The following is a 23,905-nucleotide window of genomic DNA, read 5'->3' as shown; positions in this document are numbered from 1 at the left end:
GAGAGTTTTCTGGGAAAGTTTGCTGTATGCCAGCAAAGCATTTTCTTTTTCTCCATCCGCGGTTTAAAAAACAAAGACGAAAAACATTAACTAAAACAAAATCTGCCATATTCCCACAAAACAAAATGGAAAAAACTCATAGAACTACTTGCCTTCATGTAAAACTTTTCATAATTTAGTCTTTCCCAAAAATTAATGCAGAGGACTGATCACAGTTACTTAACATTGAAAACTTTGGCTTCTCAACCATTTAATGTCCTGTTCAGATATTTTTGGAAGAAAGCCAAAAGAGATTGAAATCTTCTTCTGGGAAGCTAAAAGATAACTATCTCCTTAGGCTCCACTATTTGACTCTCAAAATTTCTAGCTTTCAAAAAAAGCTAGAATAAGCCAGTTTAGAGGGTGACAGCTTTTTTCCTTCTCCTTAAAATTATGTTAAATCATGTTCATATAGTCATGTACGGTCTCATATTTGAGATTAACAGCAATAAACTACAGCCTGTGAAGACTGTTATTTTAATGGTGTTGAGGGAGCTGGCTGCCCTTGGATGACTGCCCTATCTACTATCTGAAACCTGAAACTTTATGTTGGAGTTTCACCTCTTAATGAGGTTCTTCTAGGATAAAATACAAAGGCTCTTGCAGGTTAGTACTAATCATTATTATCACTGCATGGATGACTTTACCAAGCCTTCTCTCCAGAGTTAGTTTTGACAGGAGGAAGTCGCACATTCTCCTGGGAGTTAGTCTCAACGTAGGAAGTTAAAAAGGGGAATAAAGCAACAGAAAGAAGGCACAGAGCCCGTAACACAACCAGAAAATAGGTTTAAAGCAGTCCAGTGTATATCCTTGCAAAAACTCACCTATGTTTTAGGCCTCACTTCTCCTCCCAACAAGACAAGTGAATTTTTCTCAGCAAGGGTAAAGTTGCAGTGAGAAGAGAAAATCACATTTGGAAGGGAGACAAGGAGGCATCTCTTGGCTGGAGACACACACAGCGTCCCTCAAAACTGGGAAGTCATCCTGTGTTGCCTCTGCAGAGGGAGCCAAAGGCTTCCAGAGATTCACCCTGGCCCAGCCACTGAGCCCATCACAGGCCTTGTGCAACCGGCCAACTGTGGGGACCCAGCTTGTCTACTGATCTAAGCCAAGGCACAACCCTTACCACTTCCACTATTGTGAGAGGAGTTTTCACTACATCTCTGACTCCCTCTCTCTCAACTTCTATCAAACAATTGATGTTCTATAAGAAACAATTGATTTCCAATCAGATCTCTTCTAGAAAACCAAGATCACAAGATTTTTACATACTAAGGATAAAAATGTTCAGTTAAATATATCCTCAATAAGAGGAAAATACATTTGGTCTTCTCTTATAACCAAATATATATATATATATATATATATATATTTTTTTTTTTTTACAGTTTTTGGTCAGGGCTGTGTTTGAACCCACCACCTCCGGCATATGGGGCTAGCGCCCTACTCCTTTGAGCCACAGGTGCCGCCCAACCAAATAAATATTAATTAAGTACTATTTTAAAGTTTTCTTTTCAAAATATTGAAGTCAGGCCAGGCAAAGTGGCTCACACTTGTAATCCTAGCACTCCAGAAGCCAAGATGGGAGGATTGCTTGAATTCAGGAGTTTGAGACCAGCCTGAGCAACATAGCAAGACTCCATCTATACTAAAAATAGAAAAAAATAGCCAGATGTTGTGGCAGGCACCTGTAGTCCCATCTTCTCAGAAGGCTAAGGGAGGAGTTTGAGGTTGCCATGACCTAGGCCTTTATTTATTTACAATAAAATGTGAAATGACCTAGACTGACACCACGGCACTCTACCCTGGGCAATAGAGTGAGACTCTGGCTTCTTTATAGGGTTAAGAGATCTTTCAAAGGCTATGTTGTCCCACTTAGTTATCAGAACAAGAGATAAGGCTGTGACCCAGAAGCCAAAACTCCAGTGAGTAATACAGAGGGGAAGTTTCCTAAAGCAGGGGTACTCAATCTGGAGGCCATCTGCATGCTATGGGCTACATGTTTGTGTTCTCCCAAAATTCATAAGCCCTACCCCCATTGTGGTGGTATTTGGAGGTGGGGCCTTCAAGTGGTAATTAGGGTTAGATTAGTTCATCAGAGTGGAACCCTCATGATGGGATTTAGTACCCTTAAGAGTGAGAGATAGAGATAGTTCTCTGTCTTTTCCTGTCTCAGTTTTTCTTCCCACCATTTAGCACCTTGGTCTTAAGACTTCCCAGACCCCAGAACAGTGGGAAATTAATATTTATTTACCCAGAAGTAAAAAAATCATTTTACCATAAGGACATTTGCACTAGAATGTTTATGGCAGCTCAATTCACAGTTGCCAAAATGTGGAATCAAACCAGTATTCTTCAACCGATAAATGGATTAATAAATTGTGGTATTATACCATGGAATATTATTCAGCCATAAAAGAAAAGGAGACTTTACATCTTTTGTATTTATCTAGATGGAGTTGAAGAACATTCTCCTTAGTAAAGTATCACAGAATGAAGAAGTAAGCATCCAATGTACTCAATACTAATATGAAACCAGTAGATGAATAACAACAAGTCCACATGACAGAAAAACTGAATTAAACTCAAGGGGGGGGAGAGGAGAAAAGGGGATGAGGGAGGGTATTGGTAAGCTTTCACCTAATGGGCACAATGTAAGGTATATGGGACACCTAGCAAACACAAACAATGTAACCTAATTGTTTATACCCTCACGTTAATCTGAAATTAGAAAAAAAAAGTTTGTTGTTTAAGACACCCAGTCTGTGGTACTTTGTTATAGAAACCCAGCTTACTGAGACACTGTGGATATTTGAAATGCTTCAGGGTCTTTGCATACCCTTAGAAATTTTAAGTAATATTTTTCAGAAAAGAGACCATAACTCTGATTACAGATTCAAATGACCAAACCTATGACACCCAAAAGATGACAGACCTACTGCTTTGGAGTGGCTCTTGCATTCTTATCCTATAGGATCACAAGAAACTTTAGGATTAAGGATCTTAGTCCTAGCTTTCATTTCCTACATGAAGACATGACAGATCTCTAGGTGTACTTACAGACATGATGAAGTTGAAGTAAGAAAGATTCAAGAGGACACACATCTTTTCTTTGTCCAATGTTGTCCATCTGAGAAAGTTTATTATCCACAATAAAATGTGAAATTTTACCCTACCATCCTCCACATGCACTCATACTCTGTGTCCTTTAAGCTTTTAATAATATCAACCTTAGCTTTCCAACCCTTCCACCCCCATATTTTATGTATTCCAGAGCCAAACAGAACTTTTCAGTTCTTCATTGTGATGAATTTTCTGTTTCACTGAGCCTATCTATAGAACAGACAATGCAACTTTGGAAAAATTATAATCTGACTTGAGAACAGCCTTAGCAAGAGTGAGACCCATCTCTACCAAAAATAGAAAAATTAGCCAGATATGGTATCACACACCTGTAGTCCCAGCTACTCAGGAGGCTGAGGCAGGGGGATCTCTTGAACCCAGGAATTTGAGGTTTCAGTGAGCTGTGATGATGCCACTACACTCTAGCTGGGGCAACAGAGCAAGATTTTGTCTAAAAAAAAAAAAAAAAGAGGATATAAAGAATAAAATAACTGAAATCCACTATCCAAAGAGGGCCATGATTAACATTTTGGTGTATATTTTTCTAGGTTATTTTTCTATGCATATGTAACAAAGAAAATATTTTTGAAGTATATTGATGTGATTTTCTCTTTTGCTCCTCCTTATATGTCTCTACACCTCATTCTGTGTGAAGCATCCTTTTTCCTTAGACATTAGGATTCTTACAGTAGGAAAGTAGAGTGAAGAAAGAGCCCATGTTTCATTTTTTTACTGCAAAAATTAGATTTTTGAGTTTTAATTCTTTGTTGTTGTTGCAGTTGTTTAGCTATTGTTTAGCCGGCCCAGGTCAAGTTCGAACCTGCCACCTTTGGCATATGTGGCTGGCAAGCCGTGCTATGGGCGCCAAGCTGATTTTGAGTTTTAAAAGGCAAACTTAGAGAATATAGAAAACAATTTTTTAAAATGACTTTATTTCCCATTAACATAAGTAGAGGTAGAACCAATCAACTAAATCATAGAGTTTTACTAAAAGCCAGGAGCAGAGAAATTTCAGGAAGTAGGAAGCATACTTGGAAGGGGAGGTTCATCTCATGGGGTTATGGGAAAAAAGAGTAAATGGAGGAAGGGAGAACAGATAGTCAGACTCTTGTATTCTGACCCCCACTTTCTGGACCAAATTCCTGGAAGGGGAAAACATGGCGAACAAAGCTAAACAGCAGAAGAGGCTTTGCCTTGCTCCACAAAAGAAACCTGGGAGGATCTATAGCTCAGGAAGATCCCATGAGGCCTGGGCCTCCTAAACAACAACGACAACTACAACAACAACAAAAAATAGCCAGGCACTATGGCAGGCACCTGTAGTTCCAGCTGCTTGGGAGGCTGAAGCAAGAGAATCGCTTAAGCCCAAGAGTTTGAGTTTGCTGTGAGCTGTGACACTAAGGACCTCTACCCAGGGCCATAGCTTGAGACTCTGTCTCAAAGTAAAATACAATTAAATTAAATTAAAATAAGCACCTTAAAGCAAGCAGAAGATAGTTTGGTAGAAAGAGCCAGTGGAACAGGCATGTGAGTTCCCATGCTTAACAGTCAATGACTTTAAGTAAGTCACTCACTTCCCTTGCTGTATCACTTTATCCCTCTGTTAATTGCAGATATTGTCCTTACTACCTTACATGCCTGTCATGAGACTCAAATAAGGAAAAATTCACAAAATAGCTTAGAAGAGAAGGTAAAATGATTAAATACAATGTTTGCTCCTAATTTAATTTTCCTAATGATCTCAGTGCTTGTGGGGTTTTTGCCCACTTCCATCCTTGTACAACCTTCCTTCCAAGTCTATAGCTACAGCATCCTCCAACCCCACCCACCACCTCAGCTCTCTCTAAGGCAGCCACACTGCAGTCAATGATCTCCCAGGTAATACTTGTTTTGAAAGCACAACTGCAGGACTTTTTATTTAGCTGACTTGTGAATATTTCCTGGACACAAATGGAGAAAGGTCATTTAGAGACAGGAAAACTATAAGGTCATTTTCATTCCAACAGTGATTAAAGATCTTTAATCTTTTCCACTTTACCAATAAGCAAAACAAACAAATAAAAAGAGGGGTTTTCTCCACTCACCAATAGTCTTCCTTTACTACATAAGCAAGATGCAGTAGAATATCTTACTACATAAGCAAGATATTCTGTGTAGCCAGAATATCACCAGGTGCACTGTGCCTTGATTCTTGACCAAGAGGCCTCTGGTGTCATGTTCTGGACATGTGGAAATCGATTCTAAAGCTTCAGTAAAACCCACAGCCTGCCTCTAGGGGTTTCACAATCTAAAGCAAGCATGAATAATTTTGCTGTTGTTGTTTTTAATCAAAGTCCAATTTAAGTACCATTTACTATGTAAGACAGATCTCTGAGAAGTATTTTCTTGAAAAATAAAAACCTTTTTAATTGTTTCTTTTTTTCTTTTATGAGACAGAGTTTCACTCTGTCACCCTGTGTAGTGTGCTGTGGTGTCACAGCTCACAGTGACCTCAAACGCCTAGGCTCAAGCAATCCTTTTGCCTCAGCCTCCTGAGTAGCTGGGACTACACGTGCCCACCATTATGCCCAGCTAGTTTTTCTATTTTTAGTAGAGACAAGGGGTCTCACTCTTGCTCAGGCTGGTCTTGAACTCCTAAGCTCAAGCAATCCACCCACCTCAGCCTCTCAGAGTGCTAGGATTATAGGCATGAGCCACCCCTTCCAGCCAGCACTTTTTAATGTTGACCATTAAAAGAGTATCCTGTGCCAGGATCTGTGCTAAGCAATGGGATTCAAAAGTGTTCAGTTTAGTAAAGGAAACAGATATGTCAAACAAATCATAGCTAGATGTTTCATTTATATGCTCATTGTACACATATTTACTGGATTTTAGATGTACCAAGAACTGTTCTAGATATTGGGAATGTGGGAGTGAACAAAACTCCCACATTCCCAATATGGAGATGGAAATTACTATTTTCATGAAATTTACATTCTTATATAAATGATAAAGAAGTAAATGCATTACCATTTATTTAGCCACTGACAAGTGCTAAGAAAAAAAATTAAGCAGGGAATGTGGATGGAAAATATAGATGAGAAGGCTATGTAAGCCACTGAGAAGGTGGCTTACTATCTGAAGCAGGTATGGGCACAAGACTTGGTGACGGTAAGACACAGCAGAGGGAGCAGAAAGCACAAGGCCTGAAGTAGTCATGTGCTTGAAGTGTTAGGAACAGGAAGGTCAGTGTCCCTACAGCAGAGAGAATGAAGGCAGGGAATTAGGAAATGAGATTGGAGAGGCAACTGATGAGGGGAGGACAGACTTTGGACAGGAAGTCATTGGAAGGTCCTGCACCGGAGCGATGTGATCTAACAAGACGACACTGTCACCACACACTAGCAGACATGAGTAGTTAGGAGGTCATGGTACTAGTCCACATGAAAGATGGTGGCTTGGACAAGAGTAGTAACAGTGGGAATAGTAAGAAATGGGAAAACTCTGGGTATATTTTGAAGATACAGCCAATATAATTTTTGGATAGTTTGAGTGTGAAATATGAAACAAAGAAAGGAGACAATAACAGCAACAACCACCATAAGGTTTTTGCCTGACCAATTCCCAAAGACGGAATTGCAATGGGGAGAGTTGGTTTAGGGGAATAGATTGAGAGTACAATTTTGAAAATGTTTGGGTTTGAAATGTTTAGGATATGTAGTATCAAACCAGAGATGTCAAATAGAGGTTCATTTTAGTCTGGAATTCAAGGGAGAGGTTGAGTTTAGATATATAAACTTAGACCTCATCAGCATGTAGCTCGAATTTAACACCATGAGTTTGGATAAACTCACCAAGAGAGAATGAGGACATAAAAGAGAATGAAGAGGAAAAAAGAAAAGCAAAGCATTTCACACAGAAAACAAATATAAGGACAAGAGAACAAGTACAGAAATTAGTTTGGTTAAGCTAGGAGTTGATAAAGCTGTTGTGAAAAGGGCCACATGATAAATGTATTTTACTTCGTAGGTCATATTGTCTCTGTTACAACTATAGCCATCCCTCAATATCCTCTGGGGACTGGTTCTAGGACCTTCTACAAATACCAAAACCCAAAGATACTTAAGTGCCTGATGTACGTGTAAAATAGCATAGATAGTATTTGCAAATAACCTACCCCCATCTTCCCTTAGACTTTAAATCATCTCTAGATTGCTTATAACAACTAATATAATGTAAATACGAAATATATAGTTGTTATACTATTCTTTTTTTATTTGTATTTTTTTATTGTTGTATTATTATATTTTAATGGTTTTTTCCCCCCATTTTCTTTTTTTTTTGAGATAGAGTCTCACTATGTCACCCTTGGTAGAGTACCATGGCATCACAGCTCATAGCAAACTAAAACTCTTAGGCTTAAGCGATTCTCTTGCCTCAGCCTCCCAAGTAACTGGGAGTACAGGTGCCTACCACAACACCCAGCCATTTTTTGATTGCACTTGTCATTGTGGTTCGGCTGGCCCAGGCTGGGTTCAAACCCGCCAGCCTCGGTGTACGTGAACCACAGGCGCCAAGCCTTCCCAAATATTTTTAATCTGCAGTTGGTTGACTGAAGATACAGATACGGAGGGCTGACTATTCTCTACTTTGCCTACACAGCACAAAAGTAGCCACAGACAATACCTGTATTTACACAGGGTTCTCCAGAGAAACAGAATTGATAGGAGATACATATGTCAGAAAGAAAGGGACTGGCTCATGCCATTATGGAAGCTGAGAAGTCCCATGATCTCCCATCAGCAAGCTGGAAACCCAGGAAAGTCAGTAGCAGTTTCAGTCCAAACCCAAAGAACTGAGAACCTGGAAGCCAGTGCTGTAAGTCTCCCTCAAAGTCCAAATGCTGAAGAACCAGAAGTACCTGATGGATGTTAGGTAGAAGAAAACAGATGTTATAGTTCAAGCAGAGACCAAATTTGCCCCTCCTAGCCTTTTCGTTTTATTTAGGCCCTCAATGGATTGGATGAGGCCCACTCACCTGGGTGAGGGCACCTTCCTCATTCAGTCTACTGATTCAAATACTAATCTCTTCTGGAAAGACACAAACCCTCACAGATACACCCAGAAATAGGGTTAAAATTAATCACCACAACATCTAAATAAATAAGTGCAGTTGTGTTCAAATAAAATTTTATTTACGTGCACAGGATGTTGAATTTAATATATGTCACATATCATCTTTTAATTTTTTTCAACCATTTAAAAAAATTTAAAAAGCATTCTTAGCTTGCATGCCACACAAAATCAGATAACAGATCAGATTTTGCCTAAAGGCTACAGTTTGCCAACTTTTGAGATCAAATATATATAAGATAAATTAGAGAGCAGTGGGAAATGAAGTTGCAGAATTGGTCAGAGTTCATGTCATGGATTAGAAATATTAGGTATAGGCTGGGTTCATTGGCTCACACCTGTTATCCTAGCACTCTGGCAGGCCGAGGCAGGTGAATTGCTTGAGCTCAGGAGTTTGAGACCAGCCTGAGCAAGAGCAATACCCTCTCTCTAAATCTAGCTGGCATTGCGGCAGGCACCTGCAGTTCCAGCTACTTGGGAAGCTGAAGCAAGATCACTTGAGCTCAGGAGTTTGAGGTTGCTGTGAGCTATGATACCACAGCACTCTACCCTGGGTGACAGAGTGAGACTATCAAAAAAAGAAAAAAGAAAGGAAATAAGGAAGGTGGAAAGAAGGAAGGGAGGGAGGGAAGAAGAAAAGAAAGAAGAAGGAAGGAAGGAAGGAAGAGCTCGGCACTTGTAGCTTAGTGGCTAGGGCGCCAGCCATATACACTGGAGCTGGAGGGTTTGAATCCAGCCTGGGCCTGCCAAACAACAATGACAACTACAACTAAAAAGTAGCCAGGCATTGTGGCAGACGCCTGTAGTCTCAGGTACTTGGGAGGCTGAGGCAAGAGAATCACTTGAACCCAAGAGTTTGAGTTTGCTGTGAGCTATGATGGCACAGCACTCTACCTAGGGTGACAGCTTGAGACTCTGTCTCAAAAAAAAAAAAAGGAGAGAGAGAGAGAAAGAAAAAGAAAGAGAGAGAAAGAAAGAAAGAAAGAAAGAAAGAAAGAAAGAAAGAAAGAAAGAAAGAAAGAGAAAGAAAGAAAGAAAGAAAGAAAGAAAGAAAGAAAGAAAGAAAGAAAGAAAGAAAGAAAGAAAGAAAGAAAGAAAGAAAGAAAGAAAAGAAAGAAAGAAAAGGTATAAAGTGACTGGTACATGATATGCACTCAATAAATGGTAGATGTCTTTATCAATCTGATGCATCAACTATAGAGAATTAGAAGACAACTTTAAGGAAGACAGACTACAACTGTAGGATTTAGCAATAGTTAAACAAAGAAAGGAGAGGACAAATGGAGTCCTTAACTGAAATAGGATGGAAGATGACTTGTAGGGCCCCAAAAGTATCAGCAGCAAGACATCCTTGGTGATAGGTACTGTATAAATGCGTGCATGGATGACGAGATGTATACTCTAATTTTACAAAATGTGTGGAAACTCATTGGGATTGCAGTCATGGTTCACTTGCAGCCCATGAACTAAGATCTTAAATCACTAAAACAAAAGGGCTTCAGAATGAGATTCTGTCTCAAAATAATAATAACAATAAATAAATATTTAAAAGTTTTAAAAAATGCTTCAGAGCAAACGAACCATATTTCTGTGATATAGGAGCTTCTTTATTTATATGCAAGCTTTGTTTATATGCAAACCAGAGAGAAACATGATGTTTGAGCTTAAACCAATGTTTGAGCTTAAAGACCTCCCATCCTCCTCAGAATCAAGAGGCACAATGTAGGCTGCGTAGCACAGTGAACTACCAATCTTCCCCTTTAAACCACCTCCCCACCAGAAAGGCAGAAGGTTGACTTCACTTGTTCTGTGACTTACTAGTCAGGTGATCTTACCTCAAGCCTTTATAGGGCCTTACTCTTCTCTTCTATAAAATGAAACTAATAATATATTTATTTGAATGCTGGAAGATAATAAATTATTTACCTTTTGGTTTCTTCCTGCCCCCCTCCCTCCCTTCCTCTGTCCTTCATTCCTTCCTTTTCTGAGATAGTCTTGCTCTGTGACCCCAGTTAGAGTGCAGTGTCATCATAGCTCACTGCTACTTTACACTCAAGACTCAAGTGATCTTCCTGCCTCAGCCTCCAAAGAAGCTGGGACTATAGATACACACTAATTGTTTTCCTTCCCGCCCCCCACCCCCCATATTGCCCTTGCTCAGGCTGGTCTCTAACTCCTGAACTGAAGCAGTCCTCCTGTCTTGGACTCCCAGAGTGCTGGGGAGGCCACCTAGTACAGGTGTACAGGCATAAGCCACCTTGCCCAGCCCTTCCAGTTAACTTTAATGAAGAAATAAAACAAAAAAACTGCCCAATGACCTAGCCTAAATGACCTCTAATTGTCACTATTTTATGTAAAATAAATTTTATTGTATTCCATTATAGATATAAGACATGCTCATTTAGAAAACATGGAAAATACTGAATAGGAAAAATATTAATTAAATGGGGGTAGAAAATTACCCCTACACTCCAAGAGAATCACAATTAAAAATTTGAATTATTTTTCTATAATTATTACATTTTAAATTCCAAAATTTTAGGCGCCACAAAACTTCAGCTCTCAGCTTGCCATAAAAATGACCCGAAAACACTGGAATGTATTAAAATTATATAACATTCGTATACAAAACAGAGCCTTAGTCTACCAACAATACATGATTAAGATTCTCAAGGAAGTGCTTCAGGACTGTTTGCTGAATACTTAGAAATAAAAATCAGCATTCCATTTTTAAAGAACAGCTGGCTGTGACTCCTCTGCAATTTTTGTTTTCTGGTTCCTTCTGATTCTTAGTTGTAATTAATTTACTGGAAAGAATTTATGAGCCTGAATTAACAATGCAAACACATAGTCATTTGGTAAAAGTCTGTTTTGTTATTTTTCATGTCATTTATTTTTTAAAAATTAGAATTATTTTTCAAAAATCCTATCAGATACAGAATCAAATTACATGGCAACTGTAAAAACTCCTTTTTAACCACAGTAAAAACATTCTCAAGAAATCTAACAGCCTACAAAAGAACTTTAAGGAATATTTGACTAAATAAAAATTCTAGCCCACCAAGATATTGTCCGTTAAAAAGGAACTAAGGTTATGATAATGAATTAACAAATGACTGTTGAGCATTTCCTTGCTGTTTCAGTTCTCATATTCTGTTTTGTCCTTCATAATATTATTGTTGTGATGGGGAGAAAAGTACACCTAGTTAATGATTTCTGTACCTGTTTGGCAAATGAAAGTTGAGCATTTGCTAGTGAAGTTCAATGTCATCATCAATTGTTAGGGGCCAAGTATCTTTCTGTAAAAAGTAGTTTGGTATAGAGTAATAAGAGCAGGGGACTAGGGTTCTGGTTCCTAATTCTGACCCTGCCACTTTTAGCTTTGTGTCGCTTAGCTATTCACTTAAACTAAATGAGCTTTCATTTTCTTATCTGTAATATGAGGGTATTAATAATGGCCCTGGCTACTTCTCAGAGTTGCTGTAATAAGATAATGCAAGTGAAAGTGCTTTACAAATTGTAAAGTACTAAGTAACTAAGTAGTTTTACTTTTACCTTTTCTTGCAGTAAAATAAATAACATAAAATTCACTATTTTAACCATTTTTAGGTGTAGTTCAGTGGTATTAAATAGTGTCACACTGCAGCATCAGTAACCATCACTACCATCCATCCCAGGACTTTTTCAACTTCCTAAACTGAAACTCTGTACTCATTAAACAATAACTCCCTGTTCCCTTCTCCCAGACCCTGGAAAAACAGTTATTCTCCTTTGTATTGCTATGCTCTAGGTATCTTATAAAAGTAGAATCATACAATAGTTATCCTTTTGTGTCTGGCATATTTTACTTAGCATAAGGTACTCACAGTTAACCCAGTTACATGTTGTAGCATATATCAGAATTTCCTCCCTTTTTTTAAAAAAAAAATATTCCATGTGTATATCACATTTTTTTCGTTCAACTGCCAACAAATATTTGTATTGTTTTTCCCTTTGGGCTATTGTCAATAATGTTTCTATGAATACTATTGTATAAATATCTGTTCAAGTTCCTGCTTTCAGTTGTTTGGGGTGTATACCCAGTAGTGGAATTGCTGAATCATATGATAATTCTATGTTTAATTTTGGGGGGACTGCCATGCCATTTTTCCACATTAGCTGTACCATTTCACAATCCCACCATCAGTGCACAAGATTTCTAGTTTCTCCACATTCTTGCCAACACTTGTTATTTTCTGTTTTTGAGATGGTTTTTGTTTTAATATTACAATAGCCATGTGAATCACTGTAAAGTGGTATCTCACTGTGATTTTGCTTTGCATTTCCCTAATGATTAGTAACATTAAGCATCTTTTTATGTGCTTATTGACTAGCAGTTTTTCTTCTTTGGAGAAAAAGAAGTCTATTGAGTTCTTTGCCCATTTTTAAATTGGGTTGGGTTTTTGTTGTTGAATTGTAGGCATTCTTTGTAATATTCTGGATATTAGTCCCTTATTAGAGATATGATTTGCAAATATTTTCTCTCATTCTGTGGATTGCTAAATATTTTTATTTTTATTCTTATACTAGATCCTATTAAAAAATATGGTCAATCCTTCATCTTGGAGCTTTAGGTATGACAACATTCCTTCCCCTTCCTGATTTTCTCTGTATAAACATGATGTCATAGTCTAAAGACCAGTTAAGAAAGTTTCATTAGCAAATTTTTTTCTTCAGATTTAAGTAATAAGAGAAATATATTTCAAACTTCTCCTATTCACAACCTGTCTCAGTAAGACATTTAATTTAGTAGCAAGCTGGAAAGTGGGTTTCTTTACCTGCTTACATACAAATTAGATCAATTAACAAATATGTCAACAGGAAGTTAAAGCTATATCTGCCCTTGGGGAGAATATGGAGACAATTTTTTTAAATAACCTTTTCTGCTTGGATCTTGCCATTCGCCATCCACAAAGGAAAAGACATCAAGCCATATCCTAGCACAGAATAAATGCCCTCCTCAGCAGCAAACTGTTAAATTACATGAGTGGAAATAATATTAAAAAAATATTGAGTGCCTACGGGTCTTTCATCCACTCCTTTATTTTACAAACTTGATAGGCTTGAATCTGTGCCAGGCAGGCTCAGAGACACAAAATGAGTAAGCACATTTCCTGCCTTCAGGGAGCCCTCATTCTAGTGGGAAAAATGACCAACAGACAATTACAATACAATATAGTGAGTGCCAAGAAACTCTAAGAAGTGTTTCCATCACAGGTTATTCACACTTAAGTGTTATAAAGATTACCTCAGAAGTATAAAGCCAATTGCTAACATGTACGGGCTTATAAAATCCATTATGAATATAAAATCTTATGAAATGTTAATTACTGTTATTACATTCTTGGTACTCTTTAGTACTAGGAGATAAGGTTCACAAACCACCCGAGATTTTCTGTCTAAAATTCTTTTAAAATTTGTTTTCATTATAAAAGTAATGTACCCTTATGGTAAAAAGTACAAATAATACAGAACTCCCCAGAGTTAGCCACTGTTAACAGTTTCCTATATTCTATTTCATCTAAGATGCCACTGTCTGCAAAATGCATTCTAAATTCAAGGATGCAGAAAAGTGAAGGAAAAAAAGAACTTTTCGGCCAGGAGCGGTAGCTCACACCTGTAATCCCAGCACTTGGGAGGCCAAGGCGAGTGGATTGCTTGCGCTTAGGTGTTCAAAACCAGCCTGAGCAAGAGTGAGACCCTGTCTCTAAAATATAGCCAGGGCTCGGCACCTGTAGCACAGTGGTTACAGCACCAGCCACTTATACCGAGGCTGGCAGTTTGAGCCCAGCTGGGGCCAGCTAAACAACAATGATGACTGCAACAAAAAATAGCCAGGTGTATGGGCGGTGCCTGTGGCTCAGTGAGTAGGGCGCCAGCCCCATATGCCGAGGGTGGCGGGTTCAAACCCAGCCCTGGCCAAACTGCAACAACAAAAAAAAAAATAGCCAGGTGTTGTGGCAGGTGCCTGTAGTCCCAGCTACTTGGGAGACTGAGGCAAGAGAATCATTTAAGCCCAACAGTTTGAGGTTGCCATGAGCTGTGACTTCACAGCACTCTACCGAGGGTGACAAAGTAAGACTCTGTCTCAAAACAAAGAAAAAAGCCAGTCACTGTGACAGGTGCCTGTAGTCCCAGCTGCTTGGGAGGCTGAGGCAAGAGAATCGCTTAAGCCCAGGAGTTTGAGTTTTCTGTTAAGTTGTGATGCCACAGCACTCTACCGAGGGTGACATAGTAAGACTCTGTCCCCTAAAAAAAGAAAGAAAGAAAGAAAGAAAAGAAGGAAAGAAAGGAAGGAAGGAAGGAAGGAAGGAAAAAGAAAAGAAAGAGAGAGAAAGATAAAGAAAGAAAGAAAGAAAGAAAGAAAGAAAGAAAGAAAGAAAGAAAGAAAGAAAGAAAGAAAGAAAGAAAGAAAGAAAGAAAGAAAGAAAGAAAGAAACTTTAGTAAGCACTTGAAGTCTTAGAACTATGAGTAGAGAGGACAGAGGCATGAGGTAGGCCTGAGCAAAGTGTACACAGGGATCAGCAAGAAACGTGGATTGTGTGATTATAGGAGGATATTTGTTTTCATACTAATATATTTGTACTTCTAGGTGTACTTTTAAGTATTTGGAACTAAGAGGTAACCATTCCAAAAAACCCTGGCTCTTATAAGATGGTTTTTATCTTCTCAAAGTTATACTTAGTAACATGAGGCAGTTAAAGGATATGATTCTTGCCCTTTGAAAGGCCTTACTGAAATGAACCTTTGCATTGGAAGAAGATAAATCTCTGTTTTCTGAAACATTGGTCAGTATGTATATACTGATCCCACATGGACTGAAAAGATATGAAACAGCATATACCTTTTTTCATTTATTGTCCTATTATTTATTTTCTCTACTAAAATACAAAGGCTTTTAAAGAATAAAAAATGTTGGAATGAACCTGTTGAACTGTCAAGTCTCTCTTTGTTTTGGAAATATTAAGTAGGCAGAATGGTATATCATAGGATAACCTGTCCATGGAAAGATCTAGGTTTTACTCTTAGCTCTACCACTAATTAGATGTGTAATTTAAGATAAATAACTTAACCTCTCTATACCTCTGTTTCTCATCTCTAATTACTCATTCTAGTCCATAGGTTATTACAAAGATCAAAGGAAATAACAAATATGGAAGCACTTCAAAAATGTAGCACATGCATATTATAAGGTATTATTAATACTTACATTTATTATTGGTCTGCAATGCCACTCGTAGACACAAGCAAGAGGATCCCTGCCCTGAGCCTTGTACTTCAGAGGCCCCTGCATCCCACAAACACACATGCCCACAAATTTATTAAACATCTATTAACATGTTCCTAGGAGACACAGCTGCAACTCTGACAATAGTAATGACATTCTCCAGAGTGATTCAAAGATTATATGCAGTATTTTCTAGATCTAGCCCAAAATGGATCAGTTGTTTAAACACATATTAAATTTGAACTAATAGCCACTCTTGGTTAACAATAGAGACATCACTTAAATGCTGGTAGAACTATTGATTTAATTTAGACTACATAGTGAGCTGCTCTAGGATAGTTAAGTAAAACAATATAGGATCCTCAGACAAATAAGGAATCATGGTTTATAGTGAGAAATACTTCTGATTTTGTGCTAACTACAATTATCAATATGGTATGGACTACTGCTTGCTATTAACAATGTTAGCAAAGGCTTACAAAAGATGTAGACTGATCTAAGTTTAGCTAATTCACTTTTTAAATAGTTTAAAATGCTTTTTAAATTTTTAGATAAAAAGATTTTTCTAAATAGAAAAATACTAAATATGGTATAGAAATTAAAGATAATATTCCAGGGGTTGCACCTATGGCTCAGTGGGTAGGGCACTGGTCCCATATACCGAGGGTGGCAGGTTTGAACCCGGCCCAGGCCAGCTAAAACAGCAATGACAACTGCAACAACAACAACAAAAAAGCTGATTGTGGTGGGTGCCTGTAGTCCCAGCTACTTGGGAGGCTAAAGCAAGAGAATAGCTTAAGCCCAAGAATTGGAGGTGGCTGTGAGCTGTGACGTCATGACACTCTACCCAGGGTGACAAAGTGAGACTCTGTCTCAAAAATAATAATAATAATTATATTCCAATAAGATAAAAGAAAATTGAAACACTGAAACAAAAGGTTATTATAAGGAAAAGTTCACATATAAATCTATTACTTTCTATACATTCCAGATAGCAGTATAGTCTCCTTGTAGAGAGATTTCAACAGCATGAACCACATATTTTCTCTTTGTTTTTCTTTATATTATCCCAGCATTGAAAAAAATTGAAAGAAGAATTTGATATAGATATTGCTTTAAGGGCTGGCAAAAAAATCATAATTTCTTTTTTTTTTTTTGTAGAGACAGAGTCTCACTGTACCGCCCTTGGGTAGAGTGCCGTGGCGTCACACGGCTCACAGCAACCTCTAACTCTTGGGCTTACACGATTCTCCTGCCTCAGCCTCCTGAGCAGCTGGGACTACAGGCACCCGCCACAATGCCTGGCTATTTTTTTGTTGCAGTTTGGCCAGGGCTGGGTTTGAACCCGCCACCCTCGGCATATGGGGCCGGCGCCCTACTCACTGAGCCACAGGCGCCGCCCTCATAATTTCAATAATAAAATTCATACACCAAAACTAAAAACGTGTGATATTTTCTGTGAGAATTATCATTGTTGCAACTCCAGGAAAATGTCTGAATGTGGGCTGGGTGCAAGGGTTCACACCTATAATCTTAGCACTCTGGGAGGCTAAGGCAGGAGGATCCCTTCAGCTCAGGAGTTCAAGACCAGCCTGAGCAAGAGCAAGACCTCATCTCTACTAAAAATAGAAAAATTAGCTGGGGGTGTGGTGGGTGCCCATATTCCCAGCTACTCAGGAAAATAAATAAATAAATAATAAAAATAAAATTAAAGGCCGAGTTCTGGGGCTCATGCCTGTAATCCTAGCCCTCTGGGAGGCCAAGGAAGGTAGATTGTTTGAACTCAGGAGTTCCAGACCAGCGTGAAGCAGAGCAAGACCCCATCTCTATTACTTGGGAGGCTGAGGCAAGAGAATCACTTGAGCCCAAAAGTTTGAAGTTGCTGTGAGCTATGGAGTGCCATAGCACTCCAAGTATGACAATGTGAAAAAAAATTAAAATTAAAACATGTCTGAATAGGATATATAAAATTCATGGCTCATTTCCAGCTATAAGTATTGATTGACAATGCCAGTTTCCACTGCCTCAGGAGAATAAAATATTTCCAATTCCATTGAAATTAATTTTAAAAACATCTAATACTGAAGATTTTTTTTTCCTTTTATTGGAGACAGAGTCTCACTCTGTTGCCCTGGATAGAGTACTGTGGTATCAGCCCAGCTCATGGCAATCTCAAACTCTTGGTTCAAGAGATCCTCCTGTCTCAGCCTCCCAAGTAGCTGGGATTATAGTACATCACTCTGCTAGTTTTTCTATTTTCAGTAGAGATGAGGTCTTGCTATTGCTCAGGCTTGTCTCAAACTCCTGAGCTCAAGCAATCCTCCCCCCTCAGCCTCTCAGAGCAATAGGATTATAGGCATGATCCACCATGCCCAGCCTGAGGAATTATTTTTAATGTGAAAATATTATTAAGGTAAAAAAAAATTATTTTTTCAGACAGAGTCTCACTCTGTCACTCTGGGTAGAGTATCATGGCATCACCATAGCTTACAGCAACCTCAAACTCTTGGGCTCAAGTGATTCTCTGGCCTCAACCTCCCAAGTAGCTAGGGCTATGGGCATGCACTACCACACCCAGCTAGTTTTTCTATTTTTTATTTATTTATTTATTTATTTATTTTGTAGAGACAGAGTCTCACTTTATGGCCCTCCGTAGAGTGCCATGGCCTCACACAGCTCACAGCAACCTCCAACTCCTGGGCTTAAGCGATTCTCTTGCCTCAGCCTCCCGAGTAGCTGGGACTACAGGCGCCCGCCACAACGCCCGGCTATTTTTTGGTTGCAGTTTGGCCGGGGCTGGGTTTGAACCCGCCACCCTCAGTATATGGGGCCGGCACCTTACCGATAGAGCCACAGGCACCGCCCTAGTTTTTCTATTTTTAGCAGAGATGGGGTCTCACTCTTGCTCAGGCTGGTCTCCAATTTCTGAGCTCAAGTAATCCATCCACGTAGGCCTGCCAGAGTGCTAGGAGTACAGGCATGAGCCACTGCATCTGGCCTATTAAGGTAAATCTTTAAGAGTTTTTCTTTTCTAGAGAGGCATATTGATATATTCATAGATAAAATTATATGATATCTATAATTAACTTCAAAATAATTGGGTAGAGAGAGTTGGGGAATATAAGTGAAACAAGATTGACCAAGAGTTAATAATTATTGAGGCTAGACTATGGGTACATAGGAGCTCTTTATATTCTATTATCTACGTTTTTCCATAATGAAAAGTTAAACAAAAATCTAAGAGGTATGTGAGGCAGTAAAAGAAACATTTTCTGGCTGGGTGCGGTGGTCATGCCTGTAATCCTAGCTCTCTGGGAGGCCAAGATGGAGGATTGCTTGAAAAGGAATACAGATTATATTTAATGTTAAAATTTCAATTTTACATGCATAGACACCTTCAGAGAAAAGAAGTAAAAACTCAAAGACGTGGTAAGAACCTAGGACTTGTATACCATTTTAACAAAGGGCAATAAATTTTATAGAACAGACAAAACAAAGGAAAAAGGGTTTGGACTTCCAAAAGCAGTAAAATATGAGAAGGCAAATATGTGGGAGAAACTAATAGAAGATAAGGGTTATTTTAATAAGGTTGTTTGTGCAGATCCACCTCAGAGATAAGGGTTGTTGGCCTCCTGGTATTGGAAAAGAGAGGAAGAACACCTACACAAAGATATATATTTACGTCCTGTTTTAGGCAGATAGGAGGACAGAGTTCTTTTTGTGTTAGTTGCTTCATTTGTGTGTGTGTGTGTGTGTGTTTGAGACAGAGTCTCACCTTGTCACCTTTGGTAGAGTGTCATAGTGTCATAGCTCACAGCAAACTCAAACTCTTGGGCTTCAGTGATTCTCTTGCTTCAGCCTCCTGAGTAGCTGGGACTACAGAGCCCGCCACAACACCCAGCTATTTTTTTTAGAGATAGGGTCTTGGCTCCAGCTCAGGCTGATCTTGAACTCTTGAGCTCATGCAATCTACCTGCCTTGGCATCCCAGAGTGTTAAGATTATAGGCGTGAGCCACTGTGCCTGGCCTTGTTTGTTACTTCTTAATTACCTTCAGCTCAAAATAATCCTTATACCACATCAGCAAGTTTTAAGGGGCATATTCCAACCTCCTTCAAGTACACCGATTCAAGAAAAGTTCTGTTTTACTATTATTGTCAATAGAACACATATTATAGGAAAATATGGATTATAACAATGTAACTATTTTGCTGAAAAATTAAAATATTTTGTTATGAATACAAAATAATTTATGAATGATATACATATTTTATTAGTTTTCCAACATTAGCAGTCCATCAAGGTAATACCCAAATGCATACTATTAACTAGAGCAAATCATTTTTGCTGTTTAGCTTTCAGTCACATAAAAACCATTGTTTTATCAATATTTTTAAAAATCTTTCATAATAAAGGTATATTTGATAATTTGTCAAGGAAGGTGAATAGGGCCAGGCATGGTGGCTCATGCCGATAATCCTAAGAAGCCAAGGTGGGTGCATTGCTTGAGCTCAGGAGTTTGAGACCAGCCTGAGCAAAGTGAGACCCTGTCTCTACTAAAAAAAGAAAAACTAGTCAGGCATTGTGGCAGACACCTGTAGTTCCAGCTATTTGGAGGCTGAGGCAAGAGGATCATTTGAGCCCAAAAGTTTGAGGTTGCTGTGAGTTATGATGTCATAGCACTCTACCAGGCGACAGAGTGAGAATCTGTCTTTTTTAAAAAACCATATTTATTTAATGGTTTGTTAGATTGACTTGTAATTTTTAATGTAGACCTATTGTATGTAGTCTCCTTGTACTCTAATCCTGGGTACTGTCAATGTTAAAGACAGGCATTTCTATTTTCAGAATTTCCATTTTATTCTTAATTTTAACAAATAAGAATATTCAGATGAGGCTCCCCAGCATAATAATTGTATTCAACTTATTACCTTCCCCAAAATATTTTAGAAAAACAATTTATTATTTTACTGGATATTAGAAATGGATCTCAGATATCTTTATATTTTACCCTCAGTAGGAAACATGTATATTCATGGTTGTGTTGATACTCTGCCCCTCTCCAAAAATAGCCATCATCTCTTTAGCAAGAACAGATGAGATCAAGTTACAGTCCTTTCAGGAAAGTTGTTAGGGGTGATTTGAGATAACTGGTCATCCACTTCAAAGATGTTCTATAGGGGATAAAAAGGGTGTTCTGTAGAGAGTTCTCTTTATAATCCCAATCTTTTGTTCAATGCAAATATTAGGTTTTGGCACCAGTAACATAGAGAGAAAACCTGAAATTCCTTATCTTTTACATGATGGAGATATTTGGCTTCATATTTCCTTTGCATCTGATACCCAAATAGAAAATGCAAAAAAGTAAGGGGGCTAAGGTAATTATCTGAACAACAGCTAGTACAGACAACCAACTAACAATTAGCTAATTTGTTTTGCTTAAACTATCCATGTATGCCTACCCCTAAAGTCCTTTCTCCTGCTGTATGATAACTCAATATCCGTGTGCAGCAACATTTTTCTGACTCTTGAAAAAACTAGTTGCCCCTAGTAAAGTACATCGATACAATATATCTCCAGTCCCAAGATACTTTTAATTGTGAAATTGGCCAAAAATATAGTAACCACTTTTTCTAAGAGAAAAAATAAACAGACTGAAAAAAAAGGAGTAAGACTGTAAATTTAATTCTAATTGCAGAAACACTGAAATGTGCAAATAGTACATGCGTCCTAGAATTGAGAAAACACTAAAGTACTTTTGAGAAAACACTAAAAGTGCGCTTTAGAATTATGAAAATTGTTATTTTTAAGGGAAACCTTAGGGAATAATAAGAGTCAGAGAAAGAATGTCATGTGGGTCATTATGAAGGAACATCAGGATGGTCCTCAGCTCTGGTCGTAAGGGCACAGCATTCAAGCCTGAGTACATAGCAAGAAGAACACTAAGCGTGGGAAAAGGGGCTTGAAGACAGCCATAGCCATGCAGGGATGGGACAAAAAAGAGACATTAATTATATCAGGAAACTGGCCTATGTCTGGCTTTGACTCCAAATAATCCCAAACAACTAGAAACCTACAAGAAAGTTATTAGGGTGGGGCCTTACTTCCGAAACCTCTTCCCCTGGCTTGTTGTTAAAATCTAACCATCAAGCAAAGCACAAGACCTTTCAGTTAGCCTGCTTCAGAAACAGGGCTGAGTGTTCTACCTCCTTGAACATTTTAAGATATATTTAATTCCATTTGAGTATAATGTTAAAATATTTTTAATTCTAGGCCAGGCGCGGTGGCTCACACCTGTAATCCCAGCACTCTGGGATACTGAGGCAGATGGATTGCCTAAACTCACAGGTTGGAGACCAGCTGAGCCAGAGCAAGACCCTCAGCCTCTAAAAACAGCCGGGCATTGTGGTGGGTGCCTGTAGTCCCAGCTATTCAGGAGGCTGAGGCAAGAGAATCGCTTGAGCCCAAGAGTTTGAGGTTGCTGTGAGCTATGACACCAGGGCACTCTACCAAGGGCGACAAAGTGAGACTATGTCTCAAAAAAAAAAAAAAAAAAAAAAGTTTTTTTTAATTCTATGTGTTAAGAAATGCAAAATGTTTTGAGACTAAATACCAGAGGGTATGGTCATTGGGTGTTACTGTGTTTGCCCAATAATTGGCTCCTTTCCTATAACAGATGAATCTGTTTCAGAATGGAAAAATAAATTAAACAGGGAAAACAAATTCTCTACATAAAGGTCATATGAGCTTTTTGTAAACAGGAATGAGGTATTACAGTAAGTTTACTGAGCACCTGGTATTTAGTTTAGGTGGCTTGCTTCACCCTGTAAATGCCTATAACTAGTGTTTGTAACTCTGAACTAGTATGATGGTCACTTTCATGTAATAATTGTATCCTTATTCTTTAACTGGAATAAACAACATAAAAGTTGTGAGCAAGCACTATCTGACTAAACAGGTGAAATAAATCTCTTTTAATAGTTTGGGAATAGGAACAGTGTTTTCAGATGGAGAACAGAAAAGGAAAAGAGACGCTCTGGATCTTTTTGGCTATTTTGATTCACTTTGGAAAGGATACAAACTGCTACAAAACATCTTTAATGTGTCTCTGTATTCCTCAATCCCAACTCTTATAGGTAGAGAGGACAGACTGTCCTCAGGTTGAGAAACACTTTGGTTTTTATGTATCATTCTGTTCCTTTTCTTATTTTTTGAGACAGAGTCTCACTTTGTCGCCCTCGATAGACATCATGGCATCATAGCAACCTCAAACTCTTGGGCTCAAGCAATCCTCTTGCCTCAGGCTCTTAAATAGCTGGTACTACAGGTACCTGCCACAATACCCTGCTATTTTTAGAGAGGGGGTCTTGCTCTTTCTCAGGCTGGTCTTTAACTCCTAAACTCAAGCAATCCACCTGCCTTGCCTCCCGGAGTGCTAGGATTACAGGTGTGAGACAATATTAGATAGTAACCAAAGGAATTGCCTCTTTTTTTCTTTGAGCTCCTATTATGTGCCAGGGACTGCGCTGGGCCTCATGAAACCAAAGTTGACTAAGGTAAAGTCCCTGTTCTTCAGAAGCTTTAATGTAGTGGGGGAGAGGGGGTGGTCAGAGGTGAGTCAATAGTATTGTACAGAAATGTCTTCTTGCAAAGGGAAGACCGGGTCCTCAAACTACAGCCTGCGAGCCACATGAGGCAGTGTGATTGTATTTGTTCCCGTTTTTTGTTTTTTTTTTTTACTTCAAAATAAGATGTGTGCAGTGTGCATAGGAATTTGTTCATAGTTTTTTTTTGTTTTGTTTTGTTTTTAAACTATAGTCTGGCCCTTCAACAGTCTGAGAGACAGTGAACTGGCCCCCTGTTTAAAAAGTTTGAGGACCCCTGAAATGAATCAGAATTAGCCAGATGGAATGCAGCAAAGGAGGATGGACAAGCCTTCTTGGCAGGAGGGATAGAATAAAATGGGCAGAAATTTGGGGAGTCATTAGTTGGAGGCTAGTGCAAAAGGCAGGTAGAAGCTGCAAAGTGGTGAAAAGAGTGCTCAAGATCAGGTTTTAGGGCGGCGCCTGTGGCTCAGTGAGTGGGGCGCCGGCCCCATATGCCGAGGGTGGCGGGTTCAAACCCAGCCCCGGCCAAACTGCAACCAAAAAATAGCCGGGCGTTGTGGCGGGCGCCTGTAGTCCCAGCTGCTCGGGAGGCTGAGGCAAGAGAATCGCGTAAGCCCAAGGGTTAGAGGTTGCTGTGAGCCGTGTGACGCCACAGCACTCTACCCGAGGGCGGTACAGTGAGACTCTGTCTCTACAAAAAAAAAAAAAAAAAAAAAGATCAGGTTTTAATCAGATCTTTCCTCTGCCAACCTGTTTT

General features: G+C 38.9%; 1 long non-coding RNA gene across 1 annotated transcript in view; it reads right to left on the bottom strand.

Annotated features, from left to right (window-relative positions):
* Nucleotides 1-23,905, bottom strand: part of LOC128584875 (uncharacterized) — a 46,735-nt gene that overhangs the window by 10,741 nt on the left and 12,089 nt on the right. The window contains exon 2 of the long non-coding RNA XR_008379751.1: nt 3,492-3,613. This is a non-coding gene — a long non-coding RNA (uncharacterized LOC128584875). The remainder of the gene's footprint in view (nt 1-3,491; nt 3,614-23,905) is intronic.

The sequence above is a fragment of the Nycticebus coucang genome, chromosome 4 (assembly GCF_027406575.1).
Source record: "Nycticebus coucang isolate mNycCou1 chromosome 4, mNycCou1.pri, whole genome shotgun sequence".
In the NCBI taxonomy this organism is placed as follows: domain Eukaryota; kingdom Metazoa; phylum Chordata; class Mammalia; order Primates; family Lorisidae; genus Nycticebus; species Nycticebus coucang.
The sequence above is the reverse complement of the archived record's forward strand: the minus strand, read 5'-3'. Positions and strand labels throughout refer to the sequence as shown.